The following is a 5,616-nucleotide window of genomic DNA, read 5'->3' as shown; positions in this document are numbered from 1 at the left end:
AAGCACTTGCGCGTGGCGATGAGGATGCTGGTGGCCTCCTCCACCTCGTGCTGTTTGTTTCGAGGCGCCTGGGCATTTTTGGACAGGGCTGCTTCTTTCTCCTCGCTCACTTTGTCAAATTGTTTCTTCGCTTCTTTAAATTTCCGAAGGTCCCTGCGCACAGCAATACCATTCCTTAAATGTGCACTCAACGACTGCTGAAACCGTGCCATTATAAACTCTGGCGTTAGCTTTGTGTATGGAGTCTATTGATGAACTGATAAATCGGTTTGGCGGCTGTAAAAGCTGATGGTCTGTACTCAAAAAACGGATGACAAAATACAGCATATAAAGTTGTATTGCGCAACACACGTTGTTTTGGTGCTGAAACGTAGAAAATCCATGTGGCATGGACTGACAACTTTAATAATTTTCACAATTGATAAACCGATATATCGGCCTCACAGATACTTGAAAATGTTTAAATTTACACATTTAAAATACATATCAGCAAATAAATCTGTTAATCGGATACGCTAGATGTTGATATCAGCTCTTAAAAACTCTACAATCAACTGTTAAAGGGTTAGTTAACCCAAAAATGAAAATTAGCCTGTGTTTTACTCACCCTCAAAGCATCCTAGGTGTATGTGACGTTCTTCTTTCAGACGAATCCAGTCGGAGTTATATTAAAAATGGTCCTGGCCCCTTCAAGCCTTACAATAAGCGGGTGTTGGTTGTCAACAGTTCAGAAGACGTGAAATAAAGTGCGTGCATCCGTAATAAAACCTCCCTCACACGTCTCCGGGGGAAGAACCGAAGATTTGCAAAGAAAAATATCGGAGGATTTCGATATAAGCCAAGAGGAGACTGGTTTTCCTTTGCTAAAGTAAGGAAACTTTGTTTCCATTGCTTCTGCATTTCTCAGAGGCGCGCGCACGACGCATACGTCATCCGCCCGAACGACTTCTGCGTACCACAGTCAGCGGATGGGAGAAAAAAGTGTTTATTACGTTTGAAATATGGATATTTATCTTACAAAAATGCATGGATTCGCTACAGAAGGCCTTTATTCACCCCCCAGAGACGTGTGAGGGAGGTTTTATAACGGATGCATGCGCTTTATTTCACGTCTTCTGAACTATTGACAACCAACACCCTCTTATTGTAAGGCTTGAAGGGGCCAGGACCATTTTAAAATAACTCCGACTGGATTCGTCTGAAAGAAGAACGTCACATACACCTAGGATGCTTTGAGGGTGAGTAAAACACAGGCTAATTTTCATTTTTAGGTGAACTAACCCTTTAACATACAATTTAAAATTTTATTCATTAGAATTTTACTAAGCTAAAAATGAGAAAACGGCTCCTTTTTTGTTTTTTATCCAAAAAACGAAAAACAAGAATTTTTACTAATTACTACTATTTTTACTAATAACTATAAGTACTTCAAAATAACTACAAAATGGCATGCCACAAACATGAACCACAGGGAATACTTGTCTTTTAAAAGGCTTCATTTAGATTATTTTACATTAAATGCATCATATAAGTCACTTTGGAATAAATCACAGTAGGCCAATGTATCATGATAAAAAAGCGACTTTACAGTCTGGAAATACTTTAGGCTATAGCAAATTATTTCTCGGACCCCCTATCACTTTAAGAACCGCTGGTCTACACAGAAGAAAGCCCCGGTACGAGTTGTGTCGAGCTATTAGTCTGTTTGATGAGAAAAATATGAAATTGATAAAATGCGTTAAGAATCCATACAACTGCAGCAGTGGAGGACTATTATTCTGCTGCGTGATACTGCAGAAGAACTGATGATGGCAGGGTTTGATCTTCGGCTGACCAATCAGCAGAAAGGGGCGTTTAATTCCCGCCCACGTGTAGAAATCGAATATTCAAGCTGTTTATTCATTTTTCCACCCATGAACGAAAAACGAAAATTTAAGCTGAATTCTCGTTTTTCGTTTTTCGTTTTTTTTGGAAAAAAAACAAAAAAAACGAAAAGAGCGCCGTTTTCTCATTTTTCTACTTTCAATATTAAATCAAAAAACGAATGATCGAATGATACACGGATTCATGTCATATAACTGTGGTCATTTCTCCATTCTCAGCACATTTAGGGTTAGCGGTTTTCTTTTTTTGCAAAAATACACACGCAAACATGACAAAAAAAGAAAAAAGGAGAAGTCATAAACAATAATGCAATACGGCAAAAGCTTTTTGCCCAGATTTTCTTACTGTGTGATAGCTGATCATCTCTTGAAGATTCTCTGCAAACTTGCTCAGGCTGGACTGTGAAGAAATGAGAGAACTTTACACAGGGCCAGCAAAGAGTCAAGACTACAAATAACAGGGGGAAAAATATTAATAAAACACATCTGGTTATTTATCACAAATGCACAAAATACTAAGCTAAATCTTTTAAAAAAATGTGTCCAAGTCACATTTGACCAAAACAAAACAAAAAACAACACAAAAAATATAAACTCAAAAAAAAAAAAAAAAAAAAAAAAAAAAAAAAAAAAAAAAAAAAAAAAAAAAAAAAAAAAAAAAAAAAAAAAAAAAAAAAAGTAAAACGATTCAAAACAAAACAAAACAAAAACAACAAAACAACTCAAAACTAGTGGTGTCAAAATTAGCATGTTACGCAGGCGATTCATTTTTTCAGTTTAACACGTTAAAAATATTTAACGCAATTAACGCAGGGGCGGGGCTAGTGTTGGCCACCCCACTCACAATTGCTGCTTCTGTCACTTTTTCTCTTGACAAGAAGTGCATTTATTCAGTCACAGAACGACTGAGAACGGGAGACGTTTCAGACGCACGCTCCAGCACCAGGCTCGCGAGTCAAGCGAGCGCGGAAACGGTACTGTGCTCGCAGCGCGTGCTCTTCAATTGTACACACAAAGGCGCCGGCGCATGCTGTAGCCTGTATCCTTTAATATCAAAGCGTGAAATAAACTACATGCATGCAAAGCCGTGGTCAGTTACGTCATGAAGTTACCAAAAGGCCATTAAAGCTGCCTTAAAACTGGGCAATTTTATAGAGAAATCAGTATTGGTATCATTGATACTGGCCTTCAGTCATAAGGTGACGTAACAAATATTTAAAAATATATCGTCTTTATGTTGTTTGTACATTAATTTGAAGATTGAATGTGAAATTATTGCAATATAAAAGTATATTTAAAAGCTTTAATGTTAGGTGGGATTAATTAAAGTTTTTTTAATCGATTGACAGCACTACTCAAAACAAAACAAAACATAAAATCTTAAAAACTGAAGTTTGACATGTTCGCCATATTTTCCTTCCAAGCTCTCATTTTGACTTTCATATTGTTTTACAATAAAACTAATTACAGTAAATAAATTACTGTATACAATGAAATTTATTTTTAGTCCGTATAAATTCAGTAAAACAAATACTACCATGGTCATCAAACCTCTATATCTTAATATACTGCAATTAAAAAAAATATGTATTTAACAAATCTATACTTGTTAAATCTAGCCTACAAAAGAGTAATGATGACTTTAAAAAATAGGGTTGTCAAAATATATATATAAAAAAAACATCACTTGCATTTTTTTTTCATTACTGTATTGAACACTAACAGGCTCATGGTGATGAACATTTTTTTTTGCATTTTCTCGCGTTAAACTCTGTATTTGCGCACCGAGCATTTGTGCTCTCTGGCAAAACTACTGCATTCAATCACAAAAATATTGCATTCCCCCCCAACTTTTTTGCTTGCAAAAGAACGCAAAAGCATTGAAATGTAATTTTTCACTAATCTCTCTCTTTCTCTCTCTCTCTTTTACCATCACCGTGTCCCTTTAAACGCAATAACATTCGGTTATTTAAGAAAACAAAACAAAATAATGCTAAAACATATCCAGGACTTTATAATGAACACATTTCAGGTTTGGTGTTGATGAAGGGTTTCTTACTGATGGAACTGTGGAGGTAGTAACAACACAAAAAGGTTGCGAAACACATATACATATGCATATGCGAGCAAATACACTGGTATGTTTTCCTAGTACAATGCACAATGGATATTTCAAAGAAGAAAGTAAATATGCGAAGGCTAGGAATGCAGCCAATGTTTTTGTGTGAACACAAACCAAGCCTGCTTTCAAACGATCACCAAATAAACAGCAGTCTTTCAATTGGCACGTCATACTAGTCAAAGTACAGCAAACCAAACACAGCTTTCGCTGCAGGGACACTTCAGACGAGCAGCTCAACAGGTTTGTGATTCTGAAAGCCCCTGGGCTAATAAGAGCTGATTGGTCATTACGCTAATCGCCTGCACTCACCTCGATGACTACATCTTTGGCAGAAGTCTGTGCCAACTCCTGAATCCCGTTCACAAACTGCCTGTTGGCCGTGTTGTACGCCTTTCCAGCATCTATCATCCCGATGCATAGCTTCACCAGCTAAACAAAATACACAGTACATTGACAGATAAAGGTACAGTAAACACATAAAATATAGATATATAAAACATAGATGTAAAGTATATAAATATACACAAATAAATAATAAAGAATCTGTGGCATTTAGTTTTGGCTTGTTATCATCCATCAAGCAAAACTCATACGTCTGATTGCTTAGAAAAGTGGTTGGTGCTTTATTTTTGTAAGTGGTCAAAACAAAACAAAAATATCAGGTTATAAATAAAGTCTGGTCTAAACAAACAAAAAAAAAGACAAGATAAAAAACACAAAATGAAAATATAAGGTAAAAAAGTCTGATTGCTTAGAAAAGTGGTTTGTCAAAACAAAAACAAAACAAAAATATCAGGTTATAAAGTATGGTAAAAACAAACAAACACACAAAAAACACAAAATGAAAATATAAGGTTAAATAATAAAGTCTGATTGCTTAGAAAAGTGGTTAGTGCTTTATTTGTACTTTTTTGTTAGTTAAAGCAAAAAATAAATAAATAATACAAATTAAAAATTTGTCAAGTTCTAAAATAAAGTTTGATTGCTTAGAAAAGGGGTTGGTACTTTATTGGTCAAAACACACACAACGGTGCTGACGGTAATACCGGTGTTAAGCCGCAACACCAGTTACGTCACTTGCCCACCGACCCCCACCGTCGTTTTGATTTTTTTTTAGTAATAAAAATCATTTAGTTCAGTAAAAGAACAGACACTACAAGTAAAAACTGAACGTGGCTGATCAATGCAGCGTGCCGAACGACAGTCGCATCACAGATCAGATTTAATTTCTCCAGTGAGGACAGTGAGTCGAGCTGACTGACAAGAAGAGTGAGGTGAGACAGACAAGACGATCGCGGATGATTTAGCTTCGAAACAAGATGATAAAGCGCCTGTTTGGCAATATTTTGAATTTTAAAAAGCCTGTTGACTTTTGCCGTTTATCTAAGGTGATTTTGGAAGTTTTTTTTACACATTCGGTTCTTATTTAATTGGTTCCACATTGTTTGCTGATTTTTACTTTATTTAAACTTTGTGTCATTTATAAAAAAAAAAATTTACATCAAGGTGTATACATACACGGCATGTGCCTCCAAGCTTTCTTACTCGTTTTGCTAATAAACTTTCTACGTTTCTTATTTATTTGGTTATATATTATACATGTTTACTTAG

At 35.6% G+C, this 5,616-nt stretch overlaps 1 long non-coding RNA gene across 1 annotated transcript in view; it reads right to left on the bottom strand.

Annotated features, from left to right (window-relative positions):
• Positions 1–2,229: 2,229 nt before the first annotated feature.
• LOC107550673 (uncharacterized) overlaps positions 2,230–5,616 on the bottom strand; it is a 27,005-nt gene continuing 23,618 nt past the window's right edge. Inside the window, exons 2-3 of the long non-coding RNA XR_001604687.1 lie at positions 4,315–4,434; positions 2,230–2,283 (exon numbers count right to left, since the gene is read on the bottom strand). This is a non-coding gene — a long non-coding RNA (uncharacterized lncRNA). The remainder of the gene's footprint in view (positions 2,284–4,314; positions 4,435–5,616) is intronic.

Source organism: Sinocyclocheilus grahami, unplaced genomic scaffold (genome assembly GCF_001515645.1).
Source record: "Sinocyclocheilus grahami isolate Dianchi unplaced genomic scaffold, SAMN03320097.WGS_v1.1 scaffold405.1, whole genome shotgun sequence".
Classification (NCBI taxonomy): domain Eukaryota; kingdom Metazoa; phylum Chordata; class Actinopteri; order Cypriniformes; family Cyprinidae; genus Sinocyclocheilus; species Sinocyclocheilus grahami.
The sequence above is the reverse complement of the archived record's forward strand: the minus strand, read 5'-3'. Positions and strand labels throughout refer to the sequence as shown.